Source organism: Sturnus vulgaris, chromosome 4 (assembly GCF_052056855.1).
Source record: "Sturnus vulgaris isolate bStuVul1 chromosome 4, bStuVul1.hap1, whole genome shotgun sequence".
NCBI classification, from domain to species: Eukaryota; Metazoa; Chordata; class Aves; order Passeriformes; family Sturnidae; genus Sturnus; species Sturnus vulgaris.
The window spans coordinates 3402852-3425488 of record NC_142246.1 but is presented as its reverse complement, the minus strand read 5'-3'; the positions used below and the strand labels follow the sequence as shown (position 1 = coordinate 3425488).

Sequence of the window (22637 nt, the reverse complement as noted above, 5' to 3'; positions counted from 1 at the left end):
GAGCGGGGCACGGGCGCTGCGGGAGCGGGGGACGCGGCCGCGGCGCGGGCGGTGCGGAGCGGGAGGCGGGGAGGCGGCACGGGAGTGATGGAGAGGATGTTTACGAGAGCGGGTTGTGACAGCACCGAGGGAATGGGCTCACGTTGAAAGAGAGCGGGTTTGGATTCGATTATAGGGAGAAATTCCTCCCTGTGATGACGGTGAGGCCCTGGCACAGGTTGCCCAGGGAAGCTGTGGTTGCCCCATCCCAAGGCCGGGTTGGGCGGGCTTGGAGCGACCTGGGATGACGGGAGGCGTCGCTGCCCAGGGACCAGAGGGGCTTCGGGGTGCCCTTCCAGGCCAAACCATTCCGTGATGCCCTGAAGGCAGTGGGGCTCTCCCAGCACAGCCGGGGACAGCGCTGGGAGCGGTGGCAGCAGGGATGGAGCCGGGAGCCTGAGGCGCTCTCTGGGTGCGTTCTGTGGGGCTGCCTCGTGTGCTTCGCATGGATGGGATCCGTGGGTTGTGGATGTACCGTCAGCACTGATTGCAAGAGCCTCAGTTCTCCTGTTCTCTTAAACTACAAAAGCATGTGTGTGTCTTTCTTCCTTGGGTGTTCGGCAGCCCTACCTGACAGGAGGATGCAGCCAGGTGGGGGTCGGGCTCCGCTGCCGGGGAGTCAGCGCCAGGATGACAGGTCACAGCCCAAAGCTGTGCCGGAGGAGGTTCAGGTTGGACATTAGGAGGGATTTCTTCATAGAAAGGGTGATTAGACTTGGGGTGGGCTGTCCAGGGAGGTGGTGGAGTCACCATGCCCGGAGGTGTTTAAGGAAAAACTGGATGTGGCCCTCAGTGGTGTTGGACTCGATAATCTCAACCTTACTGATTCTGTGATTTGCTCATTCTGTGTGCCAAATACCAGGGTTTGATCCTCTCTGCAAAGCCCTTATTTCAACTGTATTGCTCATCTTACCAACAATTTTTATTTTTTGCTGTGCTGGTAGTTTCTGCTGTCTCTTTTGGACATCCTCGTCCAAAACCGCTGAGCCCGAGGTCCCGAAACCCCCAGTGGTGGAGGATCCCTTGGAGCGTGGGTGTCGCGAAGGGATTTTGCCATTCCCATGCAGTGCGAATCCCACTGACAGTGCTGTTGTTCCAGGCATCCTTTGCACCCCTTGTGGCATCCATCTGCTTCCCTGGCTTCTACGTAAACTCACAGGCAACAAGGAGGGGAGGAGGAGGAGTCCTCCCACGCTTTTACCTTTGCTTGACAGTTTTAGGCTTGCAGGGATCTTGCCAAAACAATTTCCCTGCCTCAGCCTGTATGGGAATGATGTTAGTGGTGCAGGTGCCTGTTAGGCCTCAAGTAGAGGCAGCAGTTTCCAGTCGTTTTCTTCTCTTCCCATATAAAAATATAGTCAGGACCTATATTCGTGCTTACAGTGAATAAGTGAGGAGCAGAGCTGCATAGGAACCTTCTCTCAGAGATTGAAGCTGGGAAAAAAAAAAATCTTGGGCAAGAACTCATTTAAATATGAATTTAAATGTGACCAGATGCTTCATGGCACATGCTTGGTGCAGCCATGTAGCTGGAAGTAGTCACAGTGAGTAGTGTACAGAAATACTTTGAATTATTTTAACTTCACAGTGTCAGGTATGAACAGAGACCATGCTAGTCTGATCTCCCCTTTATGATGAGATAAATTCTTGGTTTGATGGTATGATGAGATAGATTCTTGGTGCAAGGCAAACTGGGGATTTAGTTTGTGTCTTTAATGGGCTCCCAGGTGGCACCAAGTTCCTTTTCTAGATACTGTTATTGTCCTTCCCGTCCTGTTAAATGGAGCCATGTGATGTGAGGAAACTGTCACTACAGACCTTCTGTTTCTTGCCTATATTTTTGTAATCCAAATGTTTTGGATTGCTGGTTCTTCTAGGTAAGGGCAATGCTTTCCTTTGGAACTGGCTGCAAATATTCACAACTGATATTGTGAATATTAATGGCAATAAGGAATACTCCCAAACAGAACATGGTAAATTACCTACTGCTTTATCACCCTGCATTACTTTGCTAATTGAATGTCAGCTAAATGTTCCTCCAGGCATCTGAGTGAAATGAGCATGGGCTATAGTGTACGTGTAAGATCACAAATAATAAATAAGCTTGATAATGAAAAATAGTATTTCTCCCCTTCACCAGTAGCAAGGCTTTAAATACATCTCTTGTAAATTTGAACCTAAGGACTCATTCAGCTGGTTTTGTATGTTTCTATTTAGCGCGTGTCAATTTCAGAAATAAACGAGATTATTTACCTAGTCTAGGTCACTTTTATCTGAGACAGAAGACATGGATTGCTGGACTGTTGCTAAGAGATCTCCCAGAATGCCGTGAAGAAATCTGATGAGCTGTATGAACTTACTTTCTCATGGTCCTGAAAGAGGCTCTGCCATTTCTTTCTTTCTTTCTTTCTTTCTTTCTTTCTTTCTTTCTTTCTTTCTTTCTTTCTTTCTTTCTTTCTTTCTTTCTTTCTTTCCTTCCTTCCTTCCTTCCTTCCTTCCGGTTATTAACTGATTTTTGAAATCACCCTGATTTTTATCACTGTCTCGAAGAAAAGGAAGAAAACTGAATTTTTTACCATTGTTTACTAAAAACTGAGATAAGCTGCTAAGCTGCTCAGTGAGTGAATGTAGCTCACAGCAGCCAAGGGAGGCCAAGTGACAGCTCCAAACAAATGCTTTTGACTCCATGAGATCCCCCACTGCCAACATCCAGCTATGGAGAGAGAAGAAGCATCACTAAACCATCACCAAATATTGGGCACTTGGATTAGCAAGGCAGACAAAAGGACTGTTCTGCTTAAGGGAAATATGCATGGATGCTTTTTGTTGGGTTTCTTTAGTTCTGTGTCAACTGTGGAACTGTCTGTCATGATCTAGAACCCAGTTATTAAGTGGATTTTGTGCAAGATGAGCCCTCTGACTGTGCCCATTCACCTCATACAGGTGGAGCAGTCCTTAACTATGGAAAAGGCCATCAGGGAAGGAGTGGGGTCATTGTTGAAAGACACCAGTGCAGGACCTGGCTCTGTAAAGACACGGTGACCACCTAGAGGGAGGAGGCACAGGAGAATTCATGGTGACTTGTGAGCTCTGGGGACAGTTCATAGGATTCACGTGGCAGGATGAGCATTTAGGGTCTCTGAGTGCATTCCTCTTGGAAGAACTCAAAACTGTGTGGTCCCTGGGATAACAAGGAAAAGAAATCAAGGGGGGATTAAGTTTCTCTGCTCAAGGAACTCTACATTGGGAATTGTGGCTTTACAGGCAGATTGTTGGTTCCAAGGGTATCCCACTGCAAATTTCAGCACACAGCAGTCCTGGTTAATCTATAGTTTGTTGATGCACACATAGATCTGAACTTGACTTTCTGAATCATCTTTTGAATTTTTTTTTTCTTTAATAACAATATTAGAAAGGAGGGACCTTGACATGATGTAGTATAGTGTAAATAATTTTCTCCTGCATACCATTAAAATCCAGCAAATACAGATTTTCTCCAAAAAATTACATGTGACGTGTTTTCTGACAAAGTTACTTTGGTAATGGGGATAACAGTCTAAAACTTCTGTCTTTTCCAGCATACCAGAAGAATTTACATTGAAGATAGATCTAAAATTAAACTGAGCATGTTTATAAATATAATCACAATATTATTTCTTCATGCTAATTCTAGCTTTTTGGCTTTTTTTTATTTTTTTAATGTAGCAATCAATTTATCCCTTTTCCCCTCATATTTGGCTTGACTGGACATTCAGCTTTTGCTATAATACCTGTCATATAATTTATCTCTTTTTTCCCCTCTGTTTTCTTGTATTTTCCTTGCATCTAAGTACAGTACAATACCAGCTTCTTCAGTTAGACTTAATATTTGACATGTTTTCAGTCTTACAATAGCTTAGTCTGCTTCTTGAAGTATTACAGACTGTGTTTTTATCTCTATATCTTGTTCTTGTGAGAATATCACGGCAGGAATTACCCCCCCTTTCCCCAGCACAAAGTCTCAGCATTGTGTGTGTACACACAAGAAAACCCTTCACACCTTTTACTCATCTTTTCTGTTGTAGAACTTTCTTCTACATCGAGAGAGATTATTGCTGAAAAACAGTTTGATTGTTTGCTTCAAGAACATGAACTTTTTTGAGTTCTTACATCTTCTGTTACTATCTCAATACCTCTGTGTCTAAATGGGCTTTCTTCACCACCTAATCCTGAATGCCAGATTGTCTTTGTACAGCATTTGTGCTTTAGTGAAAAAGAGAATTTTGGAGAATAGGGAAACTAAGACTAGTGGGGTTTTTTAAGGAAAAGAGTAATTTAATATCTAAGTGAGAGAATTTGAGGAGAATCTATCTCATAGGCAATTCAAGCAGACTTTGAAAGCTGCAGGTGGAACTTGGAATACTTTAAGCTTCTTTTAGGCCCAGTGATCTTTAAAGACAAACCAACTTGTTGCTTTAATGTAGATATTTGGCTACCTGTGCTGAAGGGAGGTTGTCAGCAACTCTCAAAAGATCTTTCAGTGCCTGTATAATAAGACATTTCCTTTTGGACTTGACTGAGGGCACATAAATATCCAGGGGTTGATTACCATCACTCCCTGCTACTGAACACATTTGGGTATCTGTATTTTGGTTTGGGTGTGTCATTTTTGACACATTTACTTGAGTGCTGTATTGCTGAAGTAAATGTGTCAAAAATATTTCCTGCTTCTCCTGTGCAGTGAGACACTTCTGTGCTGGGTATTCCATGAGCAGCACAGTGAAGCCTCCCCATCCTGCAGGATATTTGATGGAGAGTCACTTGCAAGGTGGGTTGTGGCACAGAGGCCCCTGCCTGCCCTGCCCTCTGCCTCTCCTTTCTCTGCCTCCAAGGATCCTGCCAGGCAGAGCATCCAGGGACTCACCCTGCCTCAGGCAAGCAGCAGATGCAGTTTGTTTGGGAAAAAAAAACCCACAGGGGGTCTGTCTATCCACCTTTTAATGCCAGAGAGGATGAGGCAGATACCTTCACTGCTTTCAGAAAGCTGAATTTAAAAATTCAAAAGAAACACAAAGAATACACCTGCTCTTTGCTGGTGTTGGACCTAGATCAATGCCCACCACAGCAGGCTGTTAAAAGGCCTTTTCCTTAAATAGTTTCTTCTCAAAACCATAGGAACAGGTTTTAAATTTTGTTAAAATTTTCCTTTGAACTTCAGTTGATGCCACCAATTGTCAGAGCAGGGGGTTGTGTGTTTGTGGAGATCATCTCTCAGCCTTTCATTGCAAGAAGGGCACTTTGCAGTGCATTCATTGGGTCTCTGGATTTCGGAGGGGAATAAAGAAGGGTTTACAAGTTTTGCATGTATTCATAGAATGTGATATAAATGTTGGACTATTCAGTTCAAATGCCATAACTTCTTTTTCTCACATTCATGAAATGTCTCAAAGACTGAGACTCAGGAAAATGTATCTTCTCCACCCTTCTTGAATAACTGACTTGACTTTGAAGCTGCCTCAGTTTCTCTACCTCAAAGCTTTCTTAACTGTACAAATATCAGAAAAAAATAATATTCTATCTCTCCTCGGAGTTCTTCTTTCCTACAAACCTCTTGTTCAGACAAGCAGCTCTTAGGCAGGGAGTGCTGCTTCCCATGTTGACCGCCACCTTCGAGCCGTTTGTCTCCCATCTGTTGTTTGTAAACACTTCATGCCTTGTGCTGCTGATGTTGTTAGCTCCTTGGAAAACAAGTTCTATTTTCTTATGTTTGCACACTGCATCAAAACAACAGGAAATCTGTCCATGACTGGGAAGCCCACGCAACACCAGAAGAGTTTTTTTCTTGCTGGGGATCTCAATTAAGCAAACTTGTCAGAGGTAAACAATGATGCAAGCTGTAATTCAGCGTGGTTCATCTGTGCACGGAATTGGTGTTCAGGGAGTCTTGTCCAGGGGGCAGAGAAAGGGGAGGGAGGAGGAGGGAATTGGGCTGAGTGGGTGAGAAAAGGGACAGGAGGTGGCAGAGGAACAAGGCAGAAGGTGCACAGATTAAGAACTGCAGGGTATATTTTTGGCTCATGCCTTTGCAGAATTAGTTAAAAGTTGTCTTCTGGAACTTCTCTGTCCCTAGAATCCCTTGCTTTTCCCAGTCAAAGAAAAGCGTGGGGAGAAGGATTAATATCCAGATCTTAATAACTGTCACAAAATAAGATTGACTTCAGAATTGTCAGTGTGAGGAGCAGAAGGGTTTCTGTGCTGCCAGGGCTGCACATCCAGGTTAGGAAGTATTCTGCTCTGGAAGAAAACAGCCAATGGATTTGCTTCACTTCAGGGAAATTATTGTCCTCAAACCTTCTGCTTTTTCCATTATTAGGTCCTGTTGTGCCCTCTACATATATGGGGAAGGGAAAGCTGTCCAATACTTGCTCATCACAGTGAAAATTGCTGAATTCCTCAGTACCCCAGTACTGTTCTTCAGTTCCATGAGTACTGGGCTAAATTTTGATCCTTTCTCAGGCCATATTATACAAACTCCTGTTGCTTTTATGAGGTTTATAGAGGACAGAACATGACAGGGATTATTTCTATCTGATATAATCTGATATAACGTTGCATGTTGGTAGTCTAAGGGTAACTAGGTATAGAAAAGAAACTTGGGCTTGGAAACTTCTTGTTTATAGTTTCTGGTTTCCTCTACATTATTGATTCTTTGTGCTTAATCAAGGGTTAAAGCAGATAGTTGTGGTATATTGTTTCCTAACGAGAAGAAATGCAGCCAAATGTATTTTCTATCTTTTGAGCACAAATCAGTGATCAAGATTTGTTTACTTACAAAAATGTTTACAGGAACTATTTCCTACATCTTAAAGAATGTAAATTTTCTAATTCCTTTTTTTCTTCTCTTGACAGAAGCCCAAGACAATGCGTCTTTCCAGTAACTCCTGTAAAAATGCACAAGAGACTTTGAGCTAAAACATGGCCTGAAGAAAGTTAATGAAGTTGTTAACAGTCTGTGTCACAAATGAGAAGACTGTGGATGATTCTGGTTTTTTCCTTCAGGCCTTGATGAGTCATGAAAATGATAGAAAGCTAATTTTTCTAATGGAGCAGGTTCTGTAAGTAAAAGAGGAGGGAAAAATCAAGAAAAAACTAAAATACAGACATCTGATGACAAGAGCTACTACTAGTGGTGGCCAGTGTGTTGTAAGCTGGAATTTTCTTGAATCTTAATAGACATTTTGACCTAATTTAGTCTTCCTTGTTAATTAACTTTTTTAGAGAGGTCAAACCCTTTTTTCTGGTAAAGGTCATGTGCTTCGACTAAGAAGTTTTTTCTCATCTGCAGAATAATACAGCAACATAAAATTCAGGAGTTTTTTAAATTCTGATGATATTAATGGATCATGAGCAATAAGCCTGGAGTATTTCACACCCCTTTGCCCAGTCCTCATTAAATAATTCCTTTTTGTGTTTGTGTGGGTGAATGATCCCAGGGTTATGCAGTTTCCAGCAGCAGGCTCATCCATTGGAGCCTGGAGATGGATATTATTCCACACAGCAGGAAAACGACATTCCAAAAACCCACATGGACCTCACAATTGTGAGAGAAGTGTGAGAAGAATGCTCCCTGTAAAACAAGGGTGCCACATTTGGATAAAAACCTTGATTTCAGTATCAGAAATGCTGTGAATGTTCAGTTGAATAAAGCAGCTTTATTGCTTGAACCTCTTGGTCAGTCAGGTCCAATGTTACCTAAGGGCTCACAGGCCTTACACCTCAAGTGGGAATGGCACTGCAGGAATACTGACATTTTCAAATCATTCTTCCTTTTTGAATAACAGCTGAATGAACTGCCCCTTAAAAAAAAAAACAAAAAAACAAAAACTAAAGAAAAAAACAGAAAATACTTTTTTATTAAATTGGTCAACCTGCTCAGAAATATTGAAGGGACACATAGCAAACTGGAGTGGTCACAGGACTTGCAACAATGTGTTGGGGGGGAATAAACTGCCACTGTCCTAACTGGGGAATTTCTCTGACAGGAAACTTGGATCCATTCCACTTCATGATTTCTTCATGCAAACTACATAAAATATTTTATAAAACCTCAGTGATTTCTATAACAGAATTTTGGCAATTTAAAGCAAAGCATGTTGCTATGACAGTTCCTACAAATCATTTAGCTTTGTTTTGTATTATAAATATGTCAAAATGAAGCTATTTCTGTCCAAACAAAAAATTTCCAGGCTTTTTAAAAATATTTCTTATTTGCTAAAGTCAAGATGAAGGCTTATTTCAAATGCTGTAACTTAGATCTGCATAACCATAAACCCACAAGGACATAGCTTTAGTCTTATAAATAAGTAATGTCATTAGATACAGTATTCTTAGTTTAATTGACTTCATTTTCAACTCTGTATAACAGTGATTGAAAAATAAACGACATTTAACATTGGTGAAACCTTTCCTAGTGGTTTCTGTACTGAAAGTCAATAAACACAAGCCATTGCCAGAAAATGTTACTGGTTTTGGGGGTTTGTTTCAGTAGTAAAATGCTAAGTGAAATCTAAGTGGGTACAGGGAATTGCAATCTTTGTAAATAAGAATCAGGTGAAATCTCAAAGGCAAAGACATAAAAATACCACAGATTTATCATGCAGACATCATTGATGAAACCCCACATAAGGAACTCATTTCATTTTCTGCAGGTGGACCACTGTAAGTGAAAAAAGTGTCTTTTTATGGGGGATATTTACCAAGTTGGCAGCTGAGTCTTTTCCTTCAGAAGTATTGAAAGGACTGGGTATTTTCAGATTTGGGATTTTTTTACATCAGAAGAAAAGATGTTTAAGTTGGAGAAGGAGTTGCCAAAGATAGAATTTATTTGTGTGAGGCAATAAAGTTGCTGAATTACAGTTAAAGCGATTTCCTAAATTAAAATTCATATCTATTCTTCCCTTATATTAACTCAGATGTGTCCTATACATGAGTTAAGCATGGGTTTAATCACAGATTATCAACTGATGGTATCTCCTCAGAGGAGCTGACATCTGTGTTACTTTGTGCTGTGCTCTCTCAAAGTGATCCAAAAAGTACAACATGGCAGAAATAAATACCTGAATTTTGTCAGGAAACTTGAAATCATTTGATTAGTGGCAGTTTATTTTCTGGTCATGTGAAGTTGCTGAGAAAGAAGGAAAAGGGAATATCCCAAAGAAAGAAACAAGCAGAGACCACACTGAAATAAAAGCAACAGAGGGTGGAATATTCTGAAAAAGCATCTGGAAAAGAGCTGATTTAAGATCAAGGAGATGAAGAACTGCAGGAGCCAGTGGTACCTACGTTTTTTCAGCACATGGTGAAAGGCTTTATGCTCAAAGAAATAGAACACAGATTTTTCTCTTGGTCTTTTCTACCCCAAGCCATGGAGCTGTCTCAGAGACATAAAGCAGTTGGGAATGGAAGAGAAAGGTGGTCAATAGAACTGTGATGAGATGTTACAGAGCCCTAGGAAAAGTGATTCTAATCATGAAATTTTAGAAAAGCTGGTTTGTTGGTTTTTTTATATATTCAAGCTCTAGCTAGCGTCACTCTTTCCTCCCCTCCACACACTGACATTAATACAACTTTTGCAATTGACTTGAAGGACCAAGATACACATATTTTATACTTTTATTTAATGCTTCAGTGCTTTTTTCCCGTTAGCAGGTAATAAATGCGTATGGTTTTGGGAGAGTTTGGAGTAATAGGGAGTCAAATGGAAAGTGCTCCTGGGAAATTGCTTATTTATATAAAGCTGATGAGAAAACAAGTGTTTTATGGGAGGGCCCTGACTCTCTTAAAGGATGTTTGGCTGGAGGACAGGGTACTTGCTGGAGCACACATTTAGGTGTGTCTGTTATTGCACTGCTTTGTGCTGAGAGTGGAAAAACAGTCTATCAGGTGCTTTTTATTCGATTTTTTTTTTCCTCTTTAGTGTCAGCATGTGTTGGGCATATACTGACTGATTGTGTGCACTTATTTATCCAGAGAGTTCTGCTGTCACTGAGCCATCAGACAATCAGCTGGGTTCTAGACATGGAAAATATGTGTAAAATTGGGAGTCAGCTTGAGTAACACAACTTGTTCCGAGGCTCAACAGGTGTAAATGTACCAGTAAAAAAGACATGAGTGCTAAGAATATGTGTAACTGCTGCACTAGGTATGATCACATTTGAGGGAGCAGAGTCATAGAAATCATAAGAGCAAGTGACAAAACAAAGATGTTCCAGAAGATGTGGAAAGAATAAACAAAAAAAAGCAAAATTTACCATTCAGTGTCTGATTTTCTGAAGGTAAGTGGCCCATCCCAAGAGGTGCTCAACTCTTTTACTGATAATGTCTCAACTTACCCAACAGTAAAACACTGTCAGAGTAGGTCAAACCTGTGATTTATTTGACACTGTAAATGCTTTATAAAATCTTAATAATGATTTAAAGAAAAGACATGCAAACAAGCAGAAAAAAATGAGCATTATCTAAAGTCAGTGTGGGTGTGGTGCCTTGACCCATTTAGAATATTAAGAAATGCTGCATTAAAGTATTGAATATATATTTTCATTATGTATTGAGTGGCCAAAAATATCTTGAGAGCCTTTTAAGGTAATTTATAATAACATCTTTTCCCCAAAAGTGGGTCAAGGCTTACGTAGTCTGCATTTCCAACGTGGGTCCCTCTTAAAAGGAAAATCCCAACGGTACAGAAGGAGCTAACACAGCAAAAGGGTCCAGATCTCTATTTTGTGATATCCTTTGACCTTGGTCTGCCTAAACCCAGAGCAACAGCCACAGGATGTGGTCTAGTGTACACTAATGACAAATTATCTTGAAATGTCTTCATTGCTGCAAAAGTGCAATGATGATGATGATGATGTGTACTGGCTCCTGGTTTTGCCTCCTGATGAAAACTCCCTGTTTCCCTTTAAAAAAGTAAGAGGAGGTGAGAGGAGGGAGGCTCCAGGTTACTGCCCACAACACAGGGTGGTGTAAGAATAAAGGAATAACATGCTCTGAATGTGACATAACAAAGCACCTAATGGGATTAGCAGGGGTGAAAGGGAAGGAGTGAGCAAAAGTGGCCCCAAGATCCTCCACCTGTTCAGTTAAGACCTTAATTCTTGTTCCTGTTATGAGTTGCAGGGAATTATAAAGCTGTAGATTACAAGGTAATTTGATGAGTTACAGCTGCATGGGTATCAGGGACAGGTTGAAACTGTAAAAGTAAGATATTGAGCAAATAAGCTTAAATAATACCCTGTTATGCATCTCACAGCTCCCTTCTTGGACTTTTCTTTTTTGTGATATTTTAAAACACAAAGTTTCAGGAGTGTTTTCTTAGTAGGCAAACATTCAGGTACTCCAAGACATTCTAATACACTGAGGACATTTACTTTAAATCTTTTTTTCTCTCTAAGGTGACAGTGGTTATCTCTTGAAAAATTGCCTAATCTCTTCTGTGTTTTATCTCCAGATTCCCTCTGAAAACTGTATCATTAGAAATTGTAATGAAACTCCAAAAGTGACCAGAATAGTAATTGACAGAAGACTTGGCATCTTCAAAATGAGACTTGGATGCTTAGATAAATGTGGTGAACTGCCCCTCATGTAGGTTCAGAGCAGTCCTGGTAGGTGTGAGGTTATGGAATTCACCCATTAAACGTGCCTCATCTGGGAAGAGGAAGGGGAAGCATTTTAATGAGTCAATCTAAATTGCTGAAGTAAATGGCCATAATGATAGAGACTTGGAAAATTATGTGTGCTTAGATGTGGGACTGCAGCACAGCAGAGGAGGTGCTGGCTCTGGCTGTCACACAGACCTCCTGCATGCTGGCTCAGATGTGCCTTCTGTGCCTTTACATTTCATCCTAGAACCACTTCACTGTCAGTAAAATGGAAATTAGAGATGCCATCTTCCAGTGCTAAAGGGAGAAGTGAACTGCAGACCAGCAGACTACAGTTTCAAGCAATAAATGGTTTCCAGGCTCTTCACTTCTCGTGCCAGACAGGAGGTCTGGGCACTGCTTACCCTCTCCTTCTGCTCAGTGAACAGGAAGGTTCCAGCCAATGCAATAAAATTAGGTTCCTAGTTTCCACTCCTCTAAGTTAGTCTATAACAATATCCCTCTGTTAGGAACTCTGACTTACAGTCAGCTATCAGCTTAAGGCACCCAAATTCTTTATGACTTCTTCTCTTGCCAAATTCATCTTGGTCCTGTAAGGTCAAACACCCTTTCCCAGACAAAACCCTATACTAATGAGAATAAGACACATCCATTTTTGCACCACAAATTTAAAGAGAGGGAAGAAAAACCTTTCAGGCACAGACTTTTCAGTACTAACAAAAATCGACTCAAAATTATTTAAGTATGAGAGACTGAAACAGTCAAGGTATTGCAGCTTTTCTGGGAAAGCTCATTTTAATGGACCTCCATATTCAGTTATGCACAGAATAAGCTCCTTTATGAATAGCATTAAAAGACTTAACTTCCTGTGGATTTCTGTCCTATATTTTCTATACATTCTCCTCAAAATCTTAAAGTATCTCCAGCTTTTATTGTGCCAGGCTTTTGACCCCCTCCCTGCAAGAAATGAGCACATGCTACACAAAGCTTGGCTTTGCCAGTTGTCCTGCTAATACACATATGCTGTCACACCAGCTGGCTCCTGGCAAACAGCAGAGGTAAATGTCAGGTTCTTTCCTGTCCCTTGCTATGAGGAGAGCACAAAACTATCCCTAAACAGCACAGTGCAACCAGAGTCCACTGTCTCAGTTTTTTTCCATAATCCCCAATATAGTAAAAAATTAACAACAAAAAGGGTCAGACACAAAGGGGAAAGAAGGAAGCACGTTGCTCTTAATGTCTGATGAGAAATTTAAATTGTGTGGTTTACATTTAAGTTTTCCCATCTTAATCCAAGTGCTACACAACTGATGAACTGTCTTAAGAGCTTTTTTACTTCTGTCAATAAAAGTGTATTTCTTTTTTACCAATAAGAAATGAAAGGCCTAATCATCAGATGGGAGAGAGCTTTGTTATTCCATTCAAATAAGATTTATATCTGGCACTTGCTGGTTCTGGTCTGCTTATCTGCTTCTGTGAAAGGAAAAGAAATCCTCCTATCTGATTTTGTCAGGACTATCTCCTTAGGGATCAAACTGACCTCCTCCTCCACCATTCACATTTGGGACTTTTTAGCCAAATCAGGTCCATCAGCAAATTGGGAGGGTTATGGAATGGTGGGGAAATTGTGTTCTGGCATTTTTTGGGGGTCATGCACAGCTGTGGGATGAGCAAGGATGGATGTTACTCCCAGACTGATCATGGTCCATAAACTTGGGAGGGAAAATGTGTGGAAAATGTTTGCTGTGGGAGGAAAAAAGAAGAGGAATGTTCTTGTTCGTGGACTGGCTGGGCTGGCCAAAACATCCAGGATAAATGTGGCTGTGGAGCAGCCAGTGACACCACATGAAAAAAAAAAAAATGAAAAGAGCTTTAGCAAGGGAACAAAAGCGATACTGTTTTATCTTTACTGCTGATTAAAGTCTGTAACTACTGTAGCTACAAAATTATGCACATTTTAAACAAAAGCCTGCACCATGTCACAAGCAAGAAAAACAAGTCACAGGGTGCAAAGCAAAGCTTTCCTCTGAGGCACTGGTGGTTCACCAGTCCCTCTCCCACAGTGGCTGCAGTGTCATCTGAGCTGGGGACTCACTGCCCTGTGCCAAGCATTGCCATAATACACATCTTTAATCCTTCCCTGGGCTCAGCTGAGCCACCAGAAATACAAGGCTGGGCAGAGAGAAGGAATTTTAACTGATACCACCTTCAGTGAAAGATAGGCTCATCCCAAAATACTTCACCAGACTCCACACCCCCTCTAAACAGTAAAAAAAAAAAAAAAAAAATCCCAAACCCAGAAGACCAGGCATTATTTTTTTTTCTTTTTAACAGGAAAATAATCAATGCTGTTCTGTTAAAGAAAGTCACTCTACAAAAAGGATTTAATACAGAAAAAAAAATCATTCATAGTTTTAAACAGGTACTACATAACAGATAAGGAGGTCTGGAGAAACTCTGGAGGGGTTTGTTCACTATTAAATGATAAAACATCTGTACATTCCATCCATCACTGATTATGTGCAAGAACATTTGATTTGGCAAATTACAGAAAGGCTTAACCCTTCAGCTTTTACAGAGGAGAAAAAAAGAACAGCCTTGAAAATATTAAATTTTTCTTTTGAGTACACAGAAGCAAATTTATGTACAGCTTTTTTGTGTGTATGAGGCTGTTTCTGAACAGCTGTCATTAGAAATATCAGTTGTTCTCCTACAATGAAGAGCTTTCAAATATACCAAGGAAATATGTTTCATTTTAAACAGAAAATAATGTAATTAAAGATATAAATGCAGATTCAGATCCTACATCTAAAAGACTTAGGATTTTACATGCCCAACTCAAGACTGTTCTTAGAGCTCTAGTCCCAGCTTCAATTCCAAACTGTTTTGCCTTCCTAAAGTTCCTGCAGAACAATCCATAACACTGACTCTCAATGAATCTTTTCTATCCTGATCCATTTCATATTGCTCTGTTCGTGTTTATTAACCCTTCAAAAAACACCTTTCTTCACTGTGTTTCTACCAAAGCAATTAGAGGATAACATCTGCCCACAAAACCCTCACTAGAACAGGCAACTACAAAGTGCCATCCAATTTTGGGAGTTTTCAGTCTCATCCACAAAATAACAATGATCCTGAATTTTAAACTGTCATAGAATTGTGGAATGGTTTGGGTTGGAAGGGACCATAAAGACCAGCTAAATCCAATCCCCAACACCTTCCACTGTCCCAGGTTACTCCAAGCCCCATCCAACACTTCCAGGGATCCAGGGGCAGCCACAGCTTCTCTGGGCACCCTGTGCCAGGGCCTCTCCACCCTCACAGCCAAAAGTTTCTTCCCCATATCCCATCCATCCCTGCCCTGTGTCACTTTAAGTTCTCCCACAGCCAAATCTTTGAACATGAGCCAAAAGTCAGCCCTAGCCCAAGGACACACTAATGGTGTCTCCAGATGCTGCTTCCTTAAATCTCTTCAAGATCCAAAGTCGGATTGGTCTTTGCTCAATCTAACATGAAACTGTTGCTTGAAATTCCCTTTCAATCTGAATAAAGACCATGACACAGGGGCAAGGTTGTAGCAAAGGCATTTTGGGGAGCCCCAGAAGAGCATCCCCTCAAAGCAGTTTTCCAGCTTTTTTTCCACCGTGTTCAAAGTTCAAGCAAGAAGTTACTTTGAGGACTTGAATCAGGCTGTAACATTTCCAAAATGCACGGCTAAGCAAGAAATGTCATTCACTCAAGCCATCACCAAAATATTTCTAATTACCTACCTGACTAATTACATTACCCTATCCTTTTTAAGTAGTTGTTTTAAAAGTACCCTTGGCTCAAAATTGATTGCTTATTTTTAGGCAATTCTTCCTATCAACTTGAACCTACAGTGTTTAATCGGGTGATAAGTTTTCACACAGAATTGCTGATTATAGTCCCAAACCTGCAAAGTGCTGCAGGATCAGAGGGGGAAGGGATAATAAAAATATTTTTTAAATGGACTGGATCATTTCATAATTCAGCTAGGAATAATCAGTGCAGTTATTTTATATGATATCCTAAGGATATACTAAAACTCGCTGTCCTTTCTGTGCTACCAGAAAAGGACACTGCAGATCCCAGTTTAAAATAGGCCAGAAATTTGAGATCATTTCTCCCCACCAGCATTTCTGCCACTGAATGAGACATTTCCATACAGCTGGAAGTCCTGAATCTCCAAAAGTTGTCACATAATTCAGTTGAGGAGCATTGGAGACACAGCTAATGCTGTGCCATTATCTTCTGTTTCTTAAATAATTTGGTTCTGATGGCATGAAAAACCCAAACACCCCTGGAAGTGTCCAAGGCCAGGCTGGACAGGGCTTGGAGCAAGCTGGGATATTGGAAGGTGTCCCTGCCCATGGCAGGGGGTGGAATGAGTTGATCTTTAAGTTCCCTTCCAACCTAAACCATTCTTTGATTCCATCATAGCTTAAAATTCAGGATCATTGTTATTGTTATTATTGTTATTTTGTGGGTAAGGCTGAAAACTCACAAAATTAGGAGGCCCTTTGTAGTTGCCTGTTCTGGTGGCACATCTAGAAGCAGTTGTATTTGATTTTCTCTCCCACCCTCATCTCCCAACAGCAGCCACCTGCAATCAGCTCAATATTCCTCAAGTAATTGCATACTGATGGCCCAGAGGGTTTGGGAGCTATTTAAAACACACCAAACATACCAAAAGATGATTTTTCCTGTCCAAACCCTCTCCAACATTTTTCAGGCCCTCAAACTGACACCTTAACTAAATTTTCTGATGTTTAGCCTCTTGCTAAAGGCCTAAACTAATGGGTACAGATAAATCCTTGAAGGAATACATCATCTCTTGCCAACATTCTTGGCAAAATTTATGTTCTTGTTAATAGTTTTGTACTTAGACATTAAACAACCCTTAAGTGCTCCCTCTTGGCTGTATAAATAAGGTTTTTATTCATGTGAATATTTCTGCTCAGCATATTTGTTGAGATACCTGACCCAAGTATAATTCTGGAAAGGACAGGAAAAGTAGACAATTTCCATCCTTTCCTGGCTTTTGTTTTGGACTATGAATAAAAAATCCACGCTCAAGTCCGAACATTTTTGTGGCAGGTGTTGCACAAACACTAAATGGAGGCATCAATGCCCAGCAAACTTTGAAGATTAAGACAAAAACACATGAAATTGGACACTAAGTCTGAATTTGCACATAAATGAACATAGTAAAGTATTAAAACATTTTGTGGTCCATTTATGTCTCTGAGTATGGGAAACTTCTCTATCAAATCTTTTTGATGAAATAAAAATGCTGAATTATACCAAACAAAATATGTGCATAATGTTTAAAAAAAAAAAAAAGCTGAAAAGGATAATTTAAAACTAAAAGTAGTGTTTAAAAAGTCAGTTTCTTTATAGTAAAAAACAGAGTTTAAGAAAGAATTTGAATTACTTTGTTTAAGGTCAAACAAATACTCTTTCAAGTCAAAATAATTTAATCTTTCTTTTCATTTTTTGCCAGGCTGACTAGAAATTAAAGTAAAATGAATTATCAGAAGAAAATATTTCAGTCCATGGACAATAACAAAAATGAAATGAGGTAATTAGGCATTTCTAGTATTTTTGTTGCTGTTAATGCAGGGTAGAGATTGGAAGTAAACAAGTAGCAAATGGAAAACGTGAGTAGGTTGCATGAGAAAAATGAGCTGTAAACCAGGATTTAAAGAAAGATTAGGTAACAGATGTTTGGATTTTAATATGATACTTCTATGTTTGAAGAGCAGTCCAAGGGACACTGTGGAGATCCAGGATGAATGGACAGCTGGACAGAAAAAGTTTGAGAATGCTGGGAAAGGTCGGGGTCCTAATGGGTTAATGGATCCAAAATCTGGATCTGGGAGGTGCTGGGAAAGGTCAGAGTCCTAATGGGTTAATGGATCCAAAATCTGGATCTGGGAGGTGCTGGGGTGTGAGCACAAAGCCAGGGAGCCCCTCTGTGCTGGAGGTGCACTGGAGGCTCCAGCTGAGCCATCCAGATCTGGGAAATTTTCCCCAAGTTTGGGGCTTGGGCTCTTCTCAAAACCAGCGAGTGACAGGACAAGAGGAAACGGCCTCAGATTGTGCCAGCAGGTTCAGATTGGATATTGGGGGAAATTTCTTCACCTAAAGGGTTTTCCAGCCCTGGCACAGCTGCCCAGGGCAGTGCTGGAGTTCCCATCCCTGGAGGGATTTAAAATCCATGTGGATGTGGCACTTGGGGACATGGGGCAGTGGTGGCCTTGGCAGTGCTGGGTTATGGGGTGGACTCGATGATCTTAGAGGGTTTTTCCAGCCTTAATGATTCCATAGGAGAAGAATACAAAAGGTCATGGATATAAACGTGCCTCAGTTGTTTTCCTCATTTTTTCATCCAGTTTTGCTGTCAAAAGCCCCAGTGGCATTAGGCCACCCAGGGTGGTACATGAGGCACAAGGTCTCAGCTCACTTTTCACAGTAGTTCTTATTTGCCAGAGGGAAGAAATGTTTAAAATCCTTATTTCCAGAGCTGTTTCTGTGCTACCTGAAATCTACAGTGTAATCTATCTGTTATTTCCCATTGCCACCAGGGTCACATCTATGTGGAAAAAGAAGCTGTTTTACTTCCCAGGTTTCAAATGTTCAGAGTTAAATTGTTTTGCTGCTGCGTGGACAAAGATTATAGTGTTCAAAAGCCACGCTCACCCCTGGATAATTTGTTTGTCTTTATTGAAGTAAATTTGTATATTGAGCTTTATTACAGTATCATCTAACAGGATGTTTAGCATCCACACTATGTCATGCAGGGCTCTGCACAGCTATGAGGGAAGAATGCAGAGTAGGTATTATTGTTTCCAGACAGGAAACAATATATTTCTATTTTATACATGTAATTTAGGCTTATATGTAATAAAGAATTATATGTGTCTGAAGAAGGAATTTTCCTGATATCCAATTGACTGTAATACTTAGAAAATATTTTCCCTGGTGGGTGGGGTGTTTTTTCCTATTGCCCTTTCATGATTGTTTTTTTTTCCTTTCTTCATTAATTCTGTTAGCAAATTTCTCAGAATTTCACTGAGATGAATTTTTCTGCCTATCATACATCTCTACTTTTTTTTTCCCTTTTAAATAATCTCACACTTGTTAGCATTTGGAAGGATATCATAATAGCAGAGCAGCCATGCTGCTTTCATTGGCCATTCCAATGAAGAAAAATATACTGTGACATAATAAATAGATATAGAAGAAAAATTAACTCCTATTTCTCAGAAGAACATCTAAAAGTGAGCCTATATATATAGGCTTAAGTCATCTAAATGACTTGATGCATATTTTTATTTTAGTATCTGCAGGAAGATGGATCCCAGCCCATTAAAACTAAAATTTCCAGAAAGACAGGCACTCTGATGTATCATCTGTCAAGGTAAAGGGACTAAGAACCTCTAGCTGACTGATATGATGGATTTTCACTTTCCTACTTGCTTCAAGAAGGAAGAAAGTGTGGAGCTGAACAGCTGGTAACATTTGCTAAAAGATTATGGTGCTGAGATTCTGATTTAAATTTGACTTTTTGGTCGTAAACACATGAACAACACATGAAATGTTCTTATTCCTTAACATATTTTCACTTGAAAAGAGTGATTCAAATGCTTCTTCTATAAAACCCGTATAGGATTAAAGAGCAAAGAGGTCTCCAGCTGAAAAAAAAAAAGACATGTATTTCCTGGAAAAGGAAGTCATGCAAGAGGCTCAAAGCTTTCTTTAGGGTAGCTGCTACCACCTTCTGTAAGACTGTTGAAACACATGTAAATGAGAAGTTTAAAATTTTATATATACATATATTTGGCAATATAATGAGACTCTTCCCTATATTGTCCCCTGTAGGCTCAGAGATACAGAAGACTTTCCTGGTGTACATTTGCAGAATAAGCACGTGAAAATATCCCTGGTACTCTGCCATATGATGTAAATTTGGAAATGTTTTAGAAATTATGTGAAGCAAGCCCACAAGCTGTCACAAATACTGTTAGAACCTCTTGTAAGTGCAAATAAATAAAGTAGCCCGTGGTATTTGCAGCCTTGCACCAATCAGGATGGAAACTCTATGACTTATTTTGGCGAATTTCAGAGGAAAATATTGTCTCAGTAAAGCCAGACCAAGACCCCCAAACCCATTTGGTTAAAAGCAAATAAATCAATTAATCAATCAAGTGATAATGTTTTCCAAGCTTTGTCATCAGATGTTGTCTATCAAAAAGCCATCCAGAAGTTAAAAACTGAAGCAGCATGTGAAACTCTGATAAAAATAAATTACAGAATCATCTAGTGGAAAAAATGTCTAAGATCATAGAGGAAAGCTATTTTAGTGGTTTTCTGAGAGGAGTCTGTAAACAAACTGTGAACAGGATCCATCAGAACTCTGTAAAACCTAAATAATATCTAGATTATAAATGGGGTAAGTGATCAGACAGCACCCCTACATCATTTATCAACAAGAACTTTCAGTGGTAAAAATAATAGCAATAAAAGACTGATTTCACAGAATGTTCTGAACCCTTTGGTGAGGTGGCCTGAATTTAAGCTACAGAAACTTCAATAAAGCCAGGGAAAATCATACAAATACGAGCAAAAAATATGTCAGATATTTCAGATATGAAACCACGCCTTGCAAAGTAATGAGTCCAAAAGAATGTTTGGATTTATAGAAGTCTGGAAAGCCTTCTTTACAGCCAAAGACTAAACAATATTGATTTGTTTAGTTTATCTGAGGAAAGATTATGATTAAGTCACCTTCTAATCTGTAAGTAGGGACGTGGAGAGAAGACTTCTCATAATGGAAAGCTCTTTAATCTGGCTGACAGAAGCATGGCAAAGGCCAATGGACAAAATCACTTAAATCATTTTGGAAATGAAACACAAGCCATGGGGTTGTGTGTAACAAATTACTAAAGCAGTTTATTGATTCCCCATCCTTCCAAGTCGTTGAGGATGTTTTTTCTGGAAGAGACCTAATGCTGTCAAAATTTACAGGCTTGATGCAAGAAGTGCTCTGTGAAAGTGCATGAACTGCACCAAGTTCAAATGAAGTGAACATGTTGGTGTCTTCTGAGTTTATAACCTGTAAAGCTTTAATATTAGGCCATAGTTATGCACATCTGTATCTGCTGAGAGAAATGGTATTGTCCTTTGGGGAAAAATAAAGTTGATAGTTGATAATTCTATTATTTTCTTTTCATTTAATGACATCTCCCAATCTAGCTGGGTGGTTTGTGCCTGCTGGAAAGGAGAGTTGGTGTTATTTAACACTTCCCAAACATATGTCTCTGGGCTTCATTTTGTACACTACAGCTCACAGATTCCAAGAATTAATGTCTTGTGTCCATCATTCTCCTACACACATCACTCGTTCTTTTATTTTTATTTTTTTTTGTTGTCCCTGATATTTTTAAGAAATCCACATCAAGAAAACTTCCTACAGAGCAGCAGCAGCAGCTAAATATTCTTATAATCTTAAATTCTTTGATATGTTGGGTTGTCTCTGCATCTATTGCTGCAGCTGAAGTTTTGAATGTTGTTTTAAAAGTTTTGAGTGGGACCAATCTCTGTGGGAATATTACAGGATATTGCTAAGAATATATACTGACAGATAAATTTACTGAGCAAGAGGGAAGAATTTGACAGCATTTTCTAATACCTGTAAATTATTATTGGTTTGTTTAGTAAAAAAAAATCAAGACAGGCTGATTTCACACAGCAAAGCAAATGGAGATACCAAGTTATAAAGGGAGTGTGTGGAAGGTGTCTTAAGTTGTGTTCATCAAGCCCTGGAAGACTTGAGCAAGGGTTTTGTAACAGAAATGTTCAGGGAGGGCACTTCAGTCCTAGTAAATAAAATTGGTGAGAAGTGATTTTTGACAAATAATGCAGGAACTGGCAGCAATTTTAACGAACAGTTCTGCTGGCAGGGAGTGACTCACTCCAGCACAGTAAAGACTTTGTTGTTAAAAGTACTTACACTCACATTAGGAGCCTGAAATCATCCCAGACATAATGGCCCACTTTGAAAGAGCAGGAAACATTAAACAGATTGGCCATACAGAGAAAATAATCATAGGAAAATTTATTGAAAGGCAGTTCACCAAATAGCATATCCTGCAGTTAAATCCAGTGGATTTTGTTCTCCTCATACCAAGACTCCAGCCTGTGATTTCAACTCAACAGCATGACTGTGTGAAATAGGTCTTTCCAAGACTGTAAAACTAGGAGAGATTTTGGGGCAAAGACTGCGTAAAGATAGAAGCAACAATAAAATCCTTGTTCTGTAAAGAGGAGGGAAACCAGAGCAGCAGCAGCATGATTCATCCTCCTTAACTTTAGCCATCCAAAAGGTAGGTGTTGAATCAAAGTTAGTCATTCCTTTTTTGTCACTTGTGGAGGAAGATGTATCCTGCCTGCTTCAGATAACTGCTTTGGGAACTGCTATTTAGAAAGACTTCCCTCTGTGCATTGCCATGGAGGATACCCAGGGGAGCAGCCAGCAGAAAGCAACATCTCCCAACCTAAATCTAGACAGGATTGCTCTGTCTCTAGGTTGCCCAGAGAAGCTGTGGCTGCCCCTTGATCCCTGGAAGTGTCCAAGGCCAAGCTGAATGGGGCTTGGAGCACCTGGGATAGTGGAAGATGCCCCTGCCCATGGCAGGGAGTTGGAATGAGATGATTTTTAAGGTCCCTTCCAACCCAAACCATCCTGTGATTCTTAAAAGTCCCTTCATAAGGTCCACTCTGCTGAAACCAAGGCTCTGTAATTTGCTCTCGTCAAGGTGTATGCACAAAGGTATGTTGGTTTCAGTGCATACACAAGGTTTAGTAAAATAACTAAACAGAAGAGAAATCAAGAGATAGCCAGAGGCAAAGTAAAATTAACCACAAGACCTCAAA

General features: G+C 40.1%; 1 long non-coding RNA gene across 2 annotated transcripts; it reads left to right on the top strand.

Moving 5' to 3' along the window:
* Nucleotides 1-70: 70 nt before the first annotated feature.
* LOC148223846 (uncharacterized) lies at nucleotides 71-21035 on the top strand. 2 transcript variants are annotated; one of them, XR_015802988.1, is made up of 4 exons: nucleotides 71-11681; nucleotides 17203-17280; nucleotides 19043-19122; nucleotides 19584-21035. It is a non-coding gene; the product is annotated as an uncharacterized LOC148223846 (long non-coding RNA). The 2 variants fall into 2 exon arrangements; XR_015802987.1 differs by having other exon boundaries at nucleotides 19043-21035.
* Nucleotides 21036-22637: the final 1602 nt, after the last annotated feature.